Consider the following 18303-nt stretch of genomic DNA (forward strand, 5'->3'; position numbering starts at 1 on the left):
TTAAGTTTGGTAGTTATATATAGCAGCCACTCAGTAAATTATAGAAATGAAGATCTAAATTAAGATATTCTCTACATTTACTTACATAACCTCAAAACGTTTCACTTTCATGTCATCAATACAGCATCAATATTATGTACAATTAATGAAAAAAATAGATGCATCATGATATTAACTATAATAATATTTAATTTCTAATGGTAATAATGTCATCAAACCACCTCAAGTTTCGTATATTTGAATATCAAATACACAGCTGTACTCAGAAAATTATACACTGCAGAATCAGTTTTTAATAACAAATTGAATTGAGCTCAAAATATGTCGGCAATCCTGCAGGTCATGGCCTTCGTGTAATAGCCTATTGTTTATTGTAGTGTGTGTTTTATTCTGAAATTCAATCAAGTCGGCCGTGATTGAATAAAATTAGTTCTCAAAACTGACAACAGATGGATTTTGGAAAATAGGAAAATTATGTAGGAAAATTGACATTTCACTGAAAACTACTACTTTTCCGAAAAACTTTGGATGCCAGGCATGAAAATGAGGGGTCACTCATTAAAATCCGTTCAGCCGTTTTCCCGTAATTTCCATTACCAGTTCAAATTATATATATATATATATATATATATATATATATATATATAGATATCTTGATCTGGCTAACTATACTTGTTACCAAATAAATTACAATTAGTTTAGATTAACTCTTATCATTGTGTCCTGTTACTCATAAATTGAATTTAATAAAATATACATATATTCTCTTCCAATATGGACATTAGCACGAAGTGAAGAGAAGTGACTAAAAACATTTTAAATGTAGATATGAAGAACAATGGAGCGTGTGAAATAAACAGACAGAATAAGAAATGCAGCTGTGTTGGATGAGAAAAAAGGAATTGGTTGGGTCACTGAGAATAAATTGCCTACTGAAGGATGCACTGGAAGGAATGATTTTTAAGTAGGTTATTTTACGACGCATTATCAATAACTTTGGTTATTTAGCGTCTGAATTAGATGGTGATAATGCCGGTGAAATGAGTCCAGGGTCCAGAACCGAAAGTTACCCACCATTTGTTCAAATTGGATTGAAGGAAAACCCCGGAAAAAACCTCAACCACGTAACTTGTCCCGACACCCGGGCTACCTGGTTTCGCGGCCAGACGCTTTAGCCGTTACTCCACAGTTGTGGACAGGAAGGAATGATAAACAGGGGAAAAAGTACGGGACGGAAGTAAAAATGAGATGATAAGCGACATTAAGTTATATGGATCTTATTCGGAGACTAAGAAGAAAGCATAAAATAGGAAAGATTGAAGAATTCTGAGTTTGCAGTGAAAGACTTGCCCTTGGGCAAAAACTTACGAATGAATTATTTATGCATAATAATATGTTACACTTCTAAACTTTACACACCTAAGGACACATTTATTGTAAAAATAGTGGTGGTGGTGGTGGTGGTGGTGGTGGTGGTATTCAGTGGCTACGGGCCGATTAGGAACGATCCTTTAGCATGTCGGCTCGACGGTGGCATATTCTGCACCCCGAATTATGAGGTGAATGAAAATGAGGTGTACCATCCCACCGGCCGCATGTGACCCCTCACCCGTTCACTCAATGGGCTCCCTACATCTCCCCACCTTAGGTTCATACCGCCAAGATGACCGAGGAGCACAGGATCCATTCCAACATTACTTCCAAGGTGTCGAAGCGCCCTCGGAAGTACTCTTAAGGAATGAATCCTGGCAGAGATATTGCGTGGGCTTGGAACCCGGAGACGGTTTCGAAGAGGACGCCATAAGTAAAGCCATTAATTTCAGGGGGAGGTTAATGTTTGAGATTTCAAACAAGAAACTTTAATACAAATTTTGCTCGTTGTTGCTTCCTTTTTTAAATAAAAAGTTTATTTAAATGGAATATTTCATAGCGGGGTTTGGGAAAGCCATTGATTTCATTTCCGATATGCTCAGTCAATTTAAAGAGAGCTGTGTATTATATGTATTATACTAAAAATTGATTGATAATACTTTAATTTTGTCCGTTAAATGTGTAGAAATTTGATCCCAACAAATGTAACTTTCTAAAATTCATTTGCAGAAGGAAAAGTTTCTATTTTTCGGTTTAAATTTCTGCACATTTAAAGGACAAAATTGCATTCTTTCAATAAGTTATTATTACAATACAATACTCTCTTAAATTGACTGAGCATATTGAGAAGTAAATCAAAACACGCTATGAAAAGTTTCATATACATAAAACAATTTTTATCTCAAAAAGAAAGCAAAACGAGCAAAATATCACGAAACTGTTTTTGTTTGAAATATTTCAAAGAATAACCCCTGATATTAATGACATCACTTACGGTTTACTCTGTATAAACAATAGCATAATAAAATTATCTAAAGTACATAAATTACATTTCAGGACTAGTTATTCATTTATTGGCTGAGTGACCTGACATTTCACCAGTAATACCTACTAACAGATATTTTGACATTATTCGTCAACAATTGCCATTTAAAACATCTTTCCTACACGATGTTATAATTACCTTAAAATTATTGAAGAAGATAGGAACATATCTTCCAATTATCCACAAGGCCATGATATCCGCCATTTTATATACAGTTGACATTTTATATCGTTTACAATGACTATTTCTACTCTCTTTTCTCAGGTTGTTTCCTTTCTCTTTTTACACTTTTTGCAGTTTTTTTCGTTTTACACAATATCTGCTGCATGAATACTTTCTTAAGTGAAAGGTATAATTAAACAAATTGAACTTAACAGACTTCTTAATGTCACACGATTGAATAACACTGTACGCATTACTTTTTGAGGATGTAGTACGCCTACTTATTACTTTATCAACATGATGCATAAAATATGCAATGCAAATCAGTAGTTTGTTTCAAAGTGTTTACAATTCATGTAAGTAAATTATTAATTTTGTTTGTAAATTGTAAACTTTTGTTTCATAATCTGAGTTTCTAAAGGTGAACTTTACGAAGAAAGTTAAATATTTATAAATCAAATTTTGCGTATAATACAGATGTATCTCTTAACAGTAAAGGAGTAATTTTACAAACGTTTAAACTTCACTCGCAAAGCAAGCACAATTTCTAAAATAAATACCGAGCGGGGTGGTTCATGCATTCCGCAAAGGACTCGCATTCGGGAGGTCTGAGGTTCAAATCGCCGGTCCGAACAACTTGACTGTGGTTTTTCCGTGGTTTACCACATTTACTTAGGCAAATGCCGGGATGAAATTTTCATTGCCACGGTCCATTTCCCTTCCTCTTGCCTGTAGAAAAAGAATTTAGATTTTATATCATATCATTCAATTTTTTTAGTCGATTATGTAACGACGCTGTATCAACTACGAGGTTAGTTAGCGTCGATAAAATTGGTGGTACGAGATGGTATTTGGCAAGATGAGACAGATGATTCGTCATTGATTACCTGGCATTCATCTTACTTACTTAATTACTTACTTACTTACTTACTGGTATTTAAGGACCCCGGAGGTTCATTGCCACCCTCACATAAGCCCGCCATTCGTCCCTATCCTGAGCAAGATTAATCCAGTCTCTATCATCATATCCCACCTCCTTCAAATCCATTTTAATATTATCTTCCCATCTACGTCTCGGTCTCCCTAAAGGTCTTTTTCTCTCCGGCCTTCCAACTAACACTCTATATGCATTTCTGGATTCGCCCATACGTGCTACATGCCCTGCCCATCTCAAACGTCTGGATTTAATGTTCCTAATTATGTCAGGTGAAGAATACAATACGTGCAGTTCTGTGTTGTGTAACTTTCTCCATTCTACTGTAACTTCATCCCTCTTAGCCCCAAATATTTTCCTAAGCACCTTATTCTCAAACACCCTTAACCTATGTTCCTCTCTCAAAGTGAGAGTCCAAGTTTCACAACCATACAGAACAACCGGTAATATAACTGTTTTATAAATTTTAACTTTCAGATTTTTTGACAGCAGACTGGATAATAAAAGCTTCTTTGAAGGTTTCGTAACAAGCTGTTTTTTACGGTGATGGGTTGTTAGCCCTTCGCCTAACCCCCAAGCTGGAGGACCACCCCTCATCGGCTGTCCGCGACTGTTTCTTCAATATATTCACAGCTACCCTCCATATCTGGAGGCCGTCTCCTCGATCCGCAAACTGTTGTAGTCATAGGGACCCACAATACATGGGTTCATTTTACGGTTGGGGAAAAAACCCAACCAGATAATCAGCCCAAGCGGGAATTGAACCCGCGCCCCAGCGCAACTTCAGACCGGCTGGCAAGCGACTTAACCGACTGAGCCACGCCGGTGGCTTCATATCATTCATATTCATCATCTCATGACATTGGCGTTTTTTCGAGTCATGACATACGTCTTCGTTCGCTTGTATAATGTCATTCACTGTATATATAATGTCATTCAAAAGTTACTACAAACTTAAAACTTCAAGTGTTACTGTTCTAATAAAACAGAAATATCACTTTGTTGGGAGACAATGTGCTTTTACATGTGTTACATTTTTTATTTCTGTAGTTAGCAATATTGTTGATTAAAATATTGTTGATTTTATTACTATTGCTACAACTGATGCAGAATACTATTCACATCTCTGTTTCGTTAACATTAGGCATATTTTCATCCATTCGCATTCAGAAGAATATTCAACATCTTCCTCTTAATAAATAAATAGATATCTGGACTCTGGAATACAGATATTTCTCTCTTGCGTGCGAAATACGTGCCCTGATTTATCAATTGTACTTAAAAGCTGACACTGGACATAATCTCTTCCTATAATTTGTAGCAATCAAGTTGTTAAGGGTTGTGTTGCCAGTTATTTCAGATGGAAATGCCTACAGATGCTTAAAAATTCCCCACAATCACTAAAAAATTTATACCTTGATCAAATCGAAGCTCAATTGTGCCATTTGGTGCCCATTTAATTAATTAGGCCTGTACAAGATGATGGTAGAAAAAAAAAATGTACTTACATAAGCGCGCCATAAATTTCTCATGAAAGTTCGAGACACATTTACTATTGTCCTTTTCATATATGAGCCGTTCAGAGCAAAAGTGGTGTAAGTCAAAATTGGATAATGAGGTTTAAAGTAAAGATTCTGTAAAATACAGAGCTAAGGAACAAATAATATGTCGTTCTTGCTGTCCATTGACTACTAATAGTTTAAATAAATTGAATATTAATTGCTACTTTGCGCTGTAATTTACAGAATGTTTACTTCAACCTTCTTTACCCATTCTTGACTTACACCACTTATACTCTGAACGGCTCACATAGTTCATTAATGTTCGTTAATTTCTAAATCAAACATTTACAAATATTTGTATAAATGAAAACAATACTATCAATACTATCAACATAAATATATGAAGTAAATATCAGTTAGAAACATTATCTAGACTATGAAATTAATTTTGATTAAAATACGTGACTTTTGTAAAAATTACGGGGATGCTGGACACCCAGTCAAAAATGGGGACTATCTCGTTTTTAGGGCACGTATGGTAAGCTAATAATAATAATAATAATAATAATAATAATAATAATAATAATAATCAAGGCTTGCTTTAAGCTGGCAAGTTCACACCTGTGGAGTAACGGTCAGCGCGCCTGGCTGCGAAACCAGGTGGCCCGGGTTCGAATCCCGGTCGGGACAAGTTACCTGGTTGAGGTTTTTTCCGAGGTTTTCCCTCAACCCAATACGAGCAAATGCTGGGTAACTTTCGGTGCTGGACCCCGGACTCATTTCACCGGCATTATCACCTTCATTTCATTCAGACGCTAAATAACCTAGATGTTGATACAGCATCGTAAAATAACCCAATAAAATAAAAAAAAAAATTAAGCTGGCAGAGTTAAGGCCATGAGGCGTTCTCTTACACTCAATCAGGATTAAAACTTGCTTACACAGTTGAACATAAAACTGGATCGGAATTAAGTAATTACATACTGATACAATTTAGGTACATAATGAGATCAAAAGAGGTGGTTACATAAAATTTACCTCATAAAATAAAAATAAATATAGTGAAATGCATATTAATGTTGTTAGAATCAAATACGAATCACATAAAAACAGAAACCGATAATTCAATAAAAAAAAGAATGTACACAGTAAAAATAAAAATAAACACATTAGTATACATATTAGTACTAGATTACAATGAAGTAGGATTTACATAATTAAACCAGAAACCGACAATGAATAAAATGTACACAAAAATAGATTAATAATAAAAAACAACAACACAGTGGGATACATATTGGCGTTAAGTGATAAATAAACACGATTTAGATAATAAAAATGAGAAACAAAAATAAATAAATAAATAAATAAATAAATAAATAAATAAATAAATAAAAATAAAAATAAATACAGTGGAACACATTCCATTAAATATTTGCAACGCGTTAGGTCTGGCAACTCATCATAAGAAATTTTTCTAATTTACATTTAAAGGAAATTAAAGGTTATGTATGCCCCGTGAGCAGAACAAAGAACGAAATGGAAATATAACAATTGGAAATTTATCCTGTGAAAAGATGGAAAAATTCAAGTACATTGGAGCTATAGCAGCAAATATAAATGACACTCGGGAGGAAATTAAACGCAGAATAAATATGGGAAATGCTTGTTACTATTCGGTTGAAAAGTTTTTTGTTATCTAGTGTACTATAAAATAATTTGAAAGTTAGAATTTATAAAACAGTTATATTACCGGTTTATTTTGAAATTTTTGTAGTAACAGAATGTATTTGTTAGTAATTGGGTTCCAGATAACCGCAGCATACTCTGATTTATATCGAACAATGGAATCATACAAAATTATTATAGTTTTGACATTCAATTTACAAGAATTTCTCATAACAAAATATAAACTTTTATAGGACAAATATACAGGGACATCATTTTATTTTTACTTCAATTTTTATTGTACCTGAGTTTTTCAATGTACTTCACTCCCACCCCCTCCACTAGTGAACTTCCAACTGTTCATCACACAGAACCAAGCGTATACAGAGAAAGGAGCAAGGTCATAATAAACACAAATAGTATTGAGTTAGTGAGTATAGTATGTTGCAGAAATATGTTCGCGTTTTCCAGTGATGAAAGAGGTTTCAATATTGAATCATATTTTCGCACAGGTACTGTCGTCCGTTTGCCTACGTCGCATCCCGATTTCCCTCAACTGTTTATAATAACTTAAATAAAATAATTAACTGTCACGTGATTTTCCCCCTTTCTACGATCCTGCGACATAACCACTTGGACGGACAGTAGATAGCATGTCTGAGTAATGTTATTTGTGCGATTGAATTTACAGTACGTAAGGTACTCTTTTATATTTTTACTTCAATTTTTATTGTACCTGAGTTTTTGAATGTACTTCACTCCCACCCCTTCAACCGTCTTCCACACAGATCCAAGACCGCATATACAGTCATAGTAGCCACAGTACGTTCCAAAAATATGTTCGCATTTTCCAGTGACGAGAGAGCTTTCAATATTGAATCATTTTCTCACATGTACTGTCGTCCATTTACCTACGTCGTATCCCGGTTTCCCCAACCAGCTTTTATTCGCCAGCTATTGGCTAGGCTATCTTAGCTCTTTTCTGAGAACATTAATTTCTGTTAGGAATTGGACGTCTACGTAATATTATACAACTGTTTAAAATAACTTAAATAAAAGGGCCTCGTTAAGTAATTAACTGTCACGTGATTCCTGCGATATAACCACTTGGACGGACAGTAGATAGCATGTCTGAGTAATTTTATCTTTTTGGGCAGAAGTGAAGATTAATTTACAGTACGTAAGGTACTCTTTTATACAGCAGGTACAGAATTATTTCAACATGAGTTACTAGTACGAAGAACTGGTAATTGGAATTAAGTACAATATACTATAGTGCGATAATATGCACATTAGAACTGAAGCCTGTATCGAAATGTGTTAGATATCCATATTATGAGTATTTTTCAATTTAACTTCATTCTCTATATTGTACGCTAATGTGTTGTAGACAGCATAATATACACTGCATAATGAATACGTTCGCATGGACAGCTCAGTTCGTGAGTAAAAACACTCATTGTTAATACTGTACTGTATTTTGATTAAACAAAAACCTAATGAAAATGATTAAACTCAAAAGCGCAATATTTTCTAGTTTATATAAATGGATGAACTACTTTTCTTCCCTCCTATACCTAGTAAAGTGATCTGTTTGTATATTACGCCAGTATCATCGAACTCCAGTCGTGGAAGGGGATAGCAAACGGCGTTGATCCAGAGGTATAGGCAAGTTAATATTAAAAATGTTAGTAAAAATAAAATTATGTCCCTGTATAATAGGTATAGAATTATTTCAACATGAGTTACTAGCACGAAGGACGAAACTGGTAATTGGAATTTGTCTATAGTGTGATAATATGCACAAAAGAACTGAACCCTGTATCTAAATGAACGGCCACCATTTTCAATAATGTGTTTAAATATCCGTATTACGATTATTTTTAAATTTAACTTCATTCTCTTATATTGTACGCTAATGTGCTGTAGACAGTATAATATACACTGCATAATGAATCCGTTCGTATGGATAGCTTTACTCAGTTCATGAGTAAAAACACTTATTGTTAATACTGTACTGTATTTTGATTAAACAAAAACCTAATGAAAATTATCAAATTCAAAATTACGATATCTTCTAGTTTACGCAAATGGATGAACTACTTTCCTTCCCTCCTATACTTAATAAAGTCATGTGTTTGTATTTTACGCCAGAATCATCGAACTTCAATCGTGGAAGGGGTTAGCAAACTGTGTTTCAGGTTCTGAAACATTGATCCAAAGGTATAGCCAGGTTGATATTAAAAATGTTAGTAAAAATAAAATGATATCCTGTATAATATTATTAATATGGCTATGAAATGTAAAATTACTGCTAAATAATATACCTAAATCTTTATGTTCATTGAAATTATGATATTGATTATTAAAGCGGTGACGAAAATGTAGGATAAATTTCTAATCCGACAATTGTCTTTGTGACTGAGGAAAACTATGAAAAGCCCAAGTCACATTTGCTACTGGTTTTGACACCGAGGCTTCACGAATGCGAGTCTCAAACCTTACCATCGCTCGGTTAACATCTGATTTAAAATTTAACTTTTTATGAGATACGTAGACCATGTCTGGTCCTTTTGATCAGTAAAAGATAATGTGATAGCAGGAGAAGTTAGTACGGTAAGAAAAAGGGACAAAAAATGTCGTAACAATCGTAATTCCCCAGGTTGATGCTCCCTCCTTGCCGTCCAGGTTTCTGCTTTACATATTCAACACCGGAAAGGGCTGCCAATTTGCACGGGCCGTTACACAAACAAGCACCTTGCTCCGCCATACTGCACGCTCCGTTTGGCGCCCGCCACTCCGTCACTGTGAAGGCAGCACTGGACATATGGAAGCTATCTCGTCTTGAGATAGATCGTGAAGGTCGGCAGGAGAGAGAGAGAGGGGGGGGGGAAGAACAATATGAGAGGGGGCGTAAACCAAGCGAAGGAAAGAATAAAGAAGCAGGAAATAAAGCAAAGGCAAACTTGAAATAGAAGAAAAGCTATAAAGACTGGGAAGAACCTGATGTTAGAAGCTGAAAATATTCCTACAACAGAAATAAAAGCACAGAGTCGGATATAATGCAGTTGACGTACTGTACCAGGTTGACAACTTGCACAGCTCGTTCGCGAACTGCGGTAATATTATTTCTGTTGTAAAATTTAGAATATTAAACTTTATTGAAATTAAAATATATATTTCATTTTCGGGATTCGTAATACATGTAATGTCTAATGTGAGGTACTCATTAAAGAAAATTCCTTCATTGGGCTTTAAAAATCACTCAAATCTAAAGAAAATCCCTACATTTTTTAATGGTCCTGATACCTTTGTTCTTTTAATTAATTTCTAAACTGAAGACATTACCTAAAATGCCTATATTTTGCTTTCATCGTAAAACGTGGAATTTTAAGTTAAAAATTCCTGCTCCAGGTCAAATTATGCTACTTAAAATGCACTTATTAGTGCCCATAATAGAGTTAAGATAAAAAGTTTTACTTCGGAAAATGTATGGTAAGACCTTCCTGTGTTAAACTTCAACGTACCTCGATTACATGTTTCGACCTATTTATGGGTCATCTTCAGAATTGGTCGTTGTTGGTCTTGGCGCCACTTGTTCTGTTTCCTGTGAGGGTGTGTTCCTGTGGTATAGTGTAGAGTCAAAGAGTGTGTGTGTTTTGAAGTTGAGTTGTGTGTTGAGAATTTCGTGGGGGTGTGTTTTTGTGTGTCTGTATATTTCATATTGTTCTAGTGTGCTTAGTTTTTTACTTTTTGGTTGGATCTGTAGTATTTCCATGTCTGTGTTGATGTCTCTGTGGGTGTGGTTAGCATTTGTGATGTGTTCTGCATATTTGGAGGTGTTTTGTAATTTTGTTATGGCTGTGATGTGTTCTTTGTAACGTGTCTGAAACGATCTGCCTGTCTGTCCTATGTAGAACTTGTTGCAGGTGTTGCATTTTATATACGCCTGTGTGGTTGTATTTGTTTGTTTGTGTGTGTGTTGAGATGTTTTTGTAGAGTGTTCTTTGTTCTGTATGCGATGTTGTAATATAATTTCTTGAATGAGGTTGCAATTTTGTGTGTGTTTTTGTTTTCGCACGTTAGTGTGATGTATTTTTTGTGTTCTTGTGTTTGTGTTGTATTATGTTTTTTTGTGATTATGTTAGGGTAATATGTTGTATAATGTTGTCTATTATGTTAGGGTTGTATCCGTTTTCTTGTGCTATGTATTTGACTGTGTTTAGCTCTTCATTGTAGTCTTGTTGGTTCATTGGTATGTTGAGTAGTCTGTGTACCATTGTTCGGAATGCAGCTTGTTTGTGTTTTGTGGGGTGGTTGGATGTGTTGTGTATGTGTGTTGTTGTTGTTGTAGGTTTTCTGTGTACTTTGAATCTGTGTTTGTTGTCTACTTTTGTTATTGTGATGTCTAGAAAATTTATGGGTTTGTTGTTTTCAATTTCTAATGTGTAGTGTAGCTTTGGGTATATTTTGTATATGCTTTGATGTAGAGGTGAAAAAGTTTTGCTATTTTTACACAGGAAGTCAGAACAAAATTTCCTCGTATAATCTCCATCATATCAAATATAAAAAAGTGTTTTTACTATTAATGATGACAAAGTGATTGACAATTATTGTTCTTTTACATATTTAATATTTTATAAGTTACATTTTTTTAGTTTTGCTTGTGGTCTAGCAGAAAGTCACGTATATGCATCAATAAGGTTACTTAACTGATTTTCAAGGTGGTTCTTTCTAAATACATATTTTGTGATCCCACCATTAGTGTTGCTGAGACTCGGAATGCCTCCTACACTGTAGGGGAGTAGTGGGTACAGTGAGACACAAAATATTAAGACATATGTATGCAAGTGATAGTTGAAGTATTTTTAAAATCAAGTGCAATAGAAATAGACATTAAAACATGGAGTATAATAATACATAAACAAAAATGTTAATAGATAAAGGACATAACATACAATACGTGTTTGTCAAAAAAATGCAAATGTCTCACTGTTCCCATTCAGGATGGTACAGTGAGACACCACAGTCTCTATTAACGGACATTGAAATGATTTACATTTATTTCAAAAGAAAACAAAAACTTGCTGTCTCTTTATCTTGACAAGTTCTGTAGGCTTATTTAGAATAATTTTTGTGTCTGACTTCGAAACCATTGAAACATCTGGAACATTTGGAAAAGTGAATTTTCCATGACATTTCAAAATTTGCGAAAAGTGATATGAATTTTTGGTGACAACAAATCTTACAATTATAAGAATTTAATGTAATTCTTTATTATTTTTTAACATTTTCTTAAATTTTGTGAATAATGTTTTATTTTACAAAACCATTAAAATGTAATGTATCTATTATTTTAAGCTACAGTTCCTAAATTGATTACTAGTATGTTCATTTTTAATGTTAGTTACTGCTAAATGTAATATAATTATAGTTTGTTTTTGCAAATCATTGGTACAATGGGAACAGTGAGACGTCTCAGTGTACCCTTCAATGGCATGTCTCACTGTTAACTTGACGCATAGTTCATTTAAAAATGACTCCATCACCTCAAAATTAAAACAAGAAACTCGAAACCTTACCAAACAAAATCCCAAATACCATAGTATTAGGTAAAAAAACATTCATGCTTATATCTCATTTGTATATCCAATATAACCTTCATTAAACACAAGCCAATATTTTACTTCTAGAATGAAAAATTACGAATTATTTTTTCATCACTCACCTTTATAACTAGAATCGAATCGAGTATGAAAATACTGTTACTTTACTCGTGCAACATACATCTCCACTGTTACCAACATCTCAGCATCAAAATTTATCTTCTAATAAAAAATGTCTCGCTGTTCTCCCTGTCTTACTGTACCCATTTCTCCCCTATGTCAGAAGCTTCGATAATTTGTAGATGTACACACTCATTATGTTGGTTTTAAGGATTGTTTATTATTATTTTTATTCAATTCGTTACAAACATGTTTCTTTTCACTTCGTATTTACAGGAATTTAAGTTCGCTGACTTTAGGCTAATTGGCAGCACTTAAAAGATAATTATATGTTTTATTTCGTTATTATGTTAAAAGTATATTTCTTCACTTTTTCACAGATCTTCATACTTGGCTTACCTGTATTTACACCTTCATACTTTATTATTATGTCGATAGATTCCTCTTTTTAGACTTTTGTTTTCTGTATGACTTACATTCTTAATTTGTTTTATGTAGTTATATTTATTTAAAATTATATTTGGAAAAAGTTTACGACTAATAATTCAGGAGAACAGAATTGTTATGGTGACTGGCCGCGTTCAAACCAAGACTGGCTTCCTAGGCATCTGAAACATTAATAGAAAATCACGACAGATAATCGTATGAGATTAAAATGTCCAAGATAGCTTAGACCAGTAGTTCCAAAAGTGTGGGTCGCGATCCCCTGGCGAGGCCGCGAGATTATTTACGAAATAAAATAAAAAAAAAATACATCTTGATTACACAACTTTTAACACTGTATCACTTCGGAATATGTATGATAAGAACTTTCTTGTGTTAAATATTAACGTTCCTTATTAACATGTTTCGACCTATTTTCGGTCATCTTCGGAACTCCGAGTTCCGAAGATGACCGAAAATAGGTCGAAACATGTTAATAAGGTACGTTAATATTTAACACAAGAAAGTTCTTATCATACATATTCCGTAAATATAATACATTAATGTTCTATTTAGAAATATAAAGAAAATTGAACATAAGAATAAAAAAACAGTTTCAGTAGTTCTAGCTAAAGTACAAAATAATGCTATAAATGTGTTTGTTTTTGAGAAAGTAGCTCCTCAAATCTTCGCTCTGTATTCAGTATGCACACAGTTGTATCATTTACAATTTCAAGGAGATTTCTCGCTTGTGTTTTGATAGAAATCGTAGACTGGAAACTTATTTTGCATAAATGAGACTTTGCAAATGCTGTCAAGACTGTATTCTTACATTCTTTTGATCTAAAACTAATTTACTTTCTGTGGAAAAAATTATACCTTTAGCCTTCCATAATTCCATCAGTAAGCACATATTTCAATAAGTCTCTTACTTACAAATGGCTTTTAAGAAACCCGAAGGTTCATTGCCGCCCTCACATAAGCCCGCCATCGGTCCCTATCCTGTGCAAGATTAAGCCAGTCTCTATCATCATACCCCACCTCCCTCAAATCCATTTTAATATTATCCTCCCATCTACGTCTCGGCCTCCCTAAAGGTCTTTTTCCCTCCGGTCTCCCAACTAACACTCTATATGCATTTCTGGATTTGCCCATACGTGCTACATGCCCTGCCCATCTCAAACGTCTGGATTTCAAGTTCCTAATTATGTCAGGTGAAGAATACAATGCGTGCAGTTCTGTGTTGTGTAACTTTCTCCATTCTCCTGTAACTTCATCCCGCTTAGCCCCAAATATTTTTCTAAGCACCTTATTCTCAAACACCCTTAACCTATGTTCCTCTCTCAGAGTGAGAGTCCAAGTTTCACAGCCATATAGAAGAACCGGTAATATAACTGTTTTATAAATTCTAACTTTCAGATTTTTGGACAGCAGACTGGATGATAAGAGCTTCTCAACCGAATAATAACACGCATTTCCCATATTTATTCTGCGTTTAATTTCCTCCCGAGTGTCATTTACATTTGTTACTGTTGCTCCAAGATATTTGAATTTTTCCACCTCTTCGAAGGATAAATCTCCAATATTTATATTTCCATTTCGTACAATATTCCCGTCACGAGACATAATCATATACTTTGTCTTTTCGGGATTTACTTCCAAACCGATCGCTTTACTTGCTTCAAGTAAAATTTCCGTGTTTTCCCTAATCGTTTGTGTATATTCTCCTAACATATTCACGTCATCTGCATAGACAAGAAGCTGATGTAGCCCGTTCAATTCCAAACCCTGCCTGTTATCCTGAACTTTCCTAATGGCATATTCTAAAGCGAAGTTAAAAAGTAAAGGTGATAGTGCATCTCCCTGCTTTAGCCCGCAGTGAATTGGAAAAGGATCAGATAGAAACTGACCTATACGGACTCTGCTGTATGTTTCACTGAGACACATTTTAATTAATCGAACTAGTTTCTTGGGAATACCAAATTCAATAAGAATATCATATAAGTCTCTTCGTTACTTTTTTTTTTTTTCAAATATCAGGTAGTTGAATGAAACTGTTAGAAACGAATTCAGTATCTATCTGTCATTATCATAATTGTTTTGAGTTTCTTCTTGAATATATTAAAAAACTGTTGTTTAAAACTGTGGAAAGCTAATTGTACATCTGCAAAAACAAACTAGAAATCTGTAGCTAAATATTCCGTGAGTTTTTTAATGCTCTGGAATGAATTAATTTTCTTTTTGTTCAGTAATGTCTACCAGAAATCAAATTTTCTTATAAATTCGTCGATTTTATCTCTGACTGGTATGTTAATATCTTGGACTAGCAAACTAATATTTAAATTTTTTTAAGTGTTTGAAAAAATATATCAGAAAGGAAGGCCAGTCTAAGAACCCAAAAAGAATTGAAAAAGAGGTTTTCATATTGCAATTTCTCATCTTGCAGGTATCAACACACTAGAAGTTGAGTAATATCTACTGGTTTTGAATAGAATTATCGTTGTTCATGCTCTTATAGGCATTTGAATTCTTCGAATGGGGTTAATTACTGGTATTGTAATGGTGTATCGTAAACAAATGTTTCACCCAAAAGTGGGTCGCATTTTTATAAAGTTTGGGAATCACAGTTTCATGTTAGAGGTGAAACGCTATTAATCGGCAAATCATTGTGAATTTACTAGCTACATAGCATTGGTTCTAATTTATTCACAATTTACATTTGATATAAATTGATACCCGAAATGAGCATATGCTCGTGCTTGGGTACAGTCCAGTAGTCTACATAAATTTTACAGAGATCAGTAATAGAGTTGAGAATAGAAATAATAGTAACAATAATAATAATAATAATAATAATAATAATAATAATAATAATAATAATAGAATAACCGTGACGGAGATGACACAAATATAGTAATACAAATTAATAATAATAATAATAATAATAACAATAATAATAATAATGATAATAAAACAAAAATATTTACAATAACAAAATAAATACTAAGACAGATAAAGTAATAGTAATATACGTTACAAGAGCGGTACGTTGACGTTTTCATGGTCGAGGAAAAGATTGAAAAAGCGAAACGTAGTTGAGCTTTTTTAATTTCCGAGAACATGAAAACAAACCTACCGCTCGTGTATTGTACATTATTTTGTGCGAAGATCGTTTATTACATACCTGAAAGACGAATTTCTAATTAGTTGCAATGAAATCTCCATCTTGGTTTCTGTTTAATGACACCAACTTCGGAACACCAATATATCTTTCTTCAACATTGTTGCTGTAAAATGTTTTCTGTGTTTACTTTACTCCAGCAGGCCGTGATATACGTCTGTCTTTTTTTCCCCCAGTCTATAAATGCGAACTTAAAACAAACGGTAAGGTTATGTAATGATTTATTTTTCATTTTAATATTTTAACAATATTATTTATATAACATATTGCAGTAATAACATCGGCATCTGGAATCTCGTTGATTTTTTCACGGCTTCCTTAATGTTACTTGTATCAGAAATGCAATAAGTTTCGTGGAGTAGTAGACTTTACTTAATTTTTGCAAATATTTAAAAACAATAATTAACATTGAAATTTAGGTGAAATTGTAGTGGTAAGTTTCCAATTTATAATTATTACTATGTTAAACGTCTCTAAAAATAATATGTTAAAAGCCTAAAGCAGTAAAATGAATGTCGCGCTTAAGCGGTAAGAAGAGGGAAATTGTTATGTGTGTTACGTTGGGAATACTGAATGTGGTATTTCACACTTACCGCGTATTGGTTCTGTGCGGAAAACGAGCAAATACGCACGATCTCGCACAAAATATAAAACCACTTAGTGAGAGTTAACATAACTTATATAAGCATATAATAGCCAGGAAAAAAATGACGAACTCGAAAATCAACAGTACTAACAGTAGTTCTTTGTAACGCAGACGACAGCAACCGCCGTATTGACATTGTGTTATGCATTAATGGTAGTAGGGGGGAGCCGAAGGTCTACGTAACTGCCGTTCTCGTACAATCATGGGAAGTTAATGCTGAAAAACAAAATATCTACGAGTCAAACTGTTCATTATTACCAGGATAAATACAAATAATACTGAAATATATTAATCAAGTTTCAGTTACAGAGCTCTCCTTTTGTGCAAGAGGCATCATATCAAAATATTTTATGAATGGCGGGCAAAATATAAATTTCAAGAACTCTGTAGCGACAGAGATAGTGACAAGTACAATCAAGTGTAGGCCTATCTGTGGCGATGTAAGAAATTATTTACTGTAGATATGCACTGTTATTAATTAAGAAAATGACCTATTTATATTTATTACAATATCTTATCTTATAGGCTACATGCATCAGATAAATACAATGATTGATTAATTGATTGGCATAAGGTACTACGAAAGTACGTCGTATTGCATTACTGAATTATTTATTTTTGGTACAAATTACATTTCTTTACATGTTTATTTATTTCTCATTAACCATCAATAAAAAACACGTATGCTTTTAATTTTTTAATGTTATTATACACAGTCTTAGTAAGTAAATACTTACGCGGTATCCTGAAACTTGAATAAAGTACGATTTCGGATTCCGTAATAAATTACGTACATCAATATTTTGAATCTTGATCATACCATTTAATTTTATATAAATTAATGTCGAATAGGTACACGTGACAATGAACCCAAAGGACTACAATGTTATAATGTAAAACTTCGTGCTGTATTCGCTCAGCGTTGCCAAACGTACGCATGCTTCGGCTTGTAACTGAAGATGGCTCTGATCTAACATCAAATACCTTACTACAATAATACCGGACAGCTAGTAGTTCTGCGCGCGAACGACGCTGGTGCTGCTACCTAGGCGGCCGGTGTGGCGATACTCGCGAAACAAGATGTAATCAACTGCAATGTATATTGTTGCTGGGCTAGTTAATAGTTTTATTAATTAAGTTAGTGCTGTGTTAAAATGTCAGGGTGTATATTATGTGCTGTTTATAATTGCTACAAAATTACAGCATTACAAATTGCTCAAAATTGCGCTTTCGATTTTCGAGGGATCATAAAACGTGAGTCAACAACATTCTTTAGTAGACCTAATTCCTTCGTCTTTCTGTTGATAGAAAAATACAAATTAGCTTTTTTATTTAGACCTAATAAATTAACAGAAGTTAAATTGTAATTATTGGATATTTTAAGGTTTTATCAAATTAAGTTTTATTATTGTCCACATGCCTGTACTATTCATTACAAGCATCAGATTACTATCAATTTTATTTGTGCAGTTGTCAGCAATGCGTATATAAAGCATTGTTGTAAATTCATTCTTAATGTCAGAATTGATTTTGTCTCACTAAACTAAAGAAAAAGTATGTAACAATTAATTACGGAATGTAATATGAAGTATGCAATATTTCTCATAATATGCAACCTTCATATAAGATAATAATTTTACATTAA

This window comes from Periplaneta americana, chromosome 13, assembly GCF_040183065.1.
Source record: "Periplaneta americana isolate PAMFEO1 chromosome 13, P.americana_PAMFEO1_priV1, whole genome shotgun sequence".
In the NCBI taxonomy this organism is placed as follows: Eukaryota; Metazoa; Arthropoda; class Insecta; order Blattodea; family Blattidae; genus Periplaneta; species Periplaneta americana.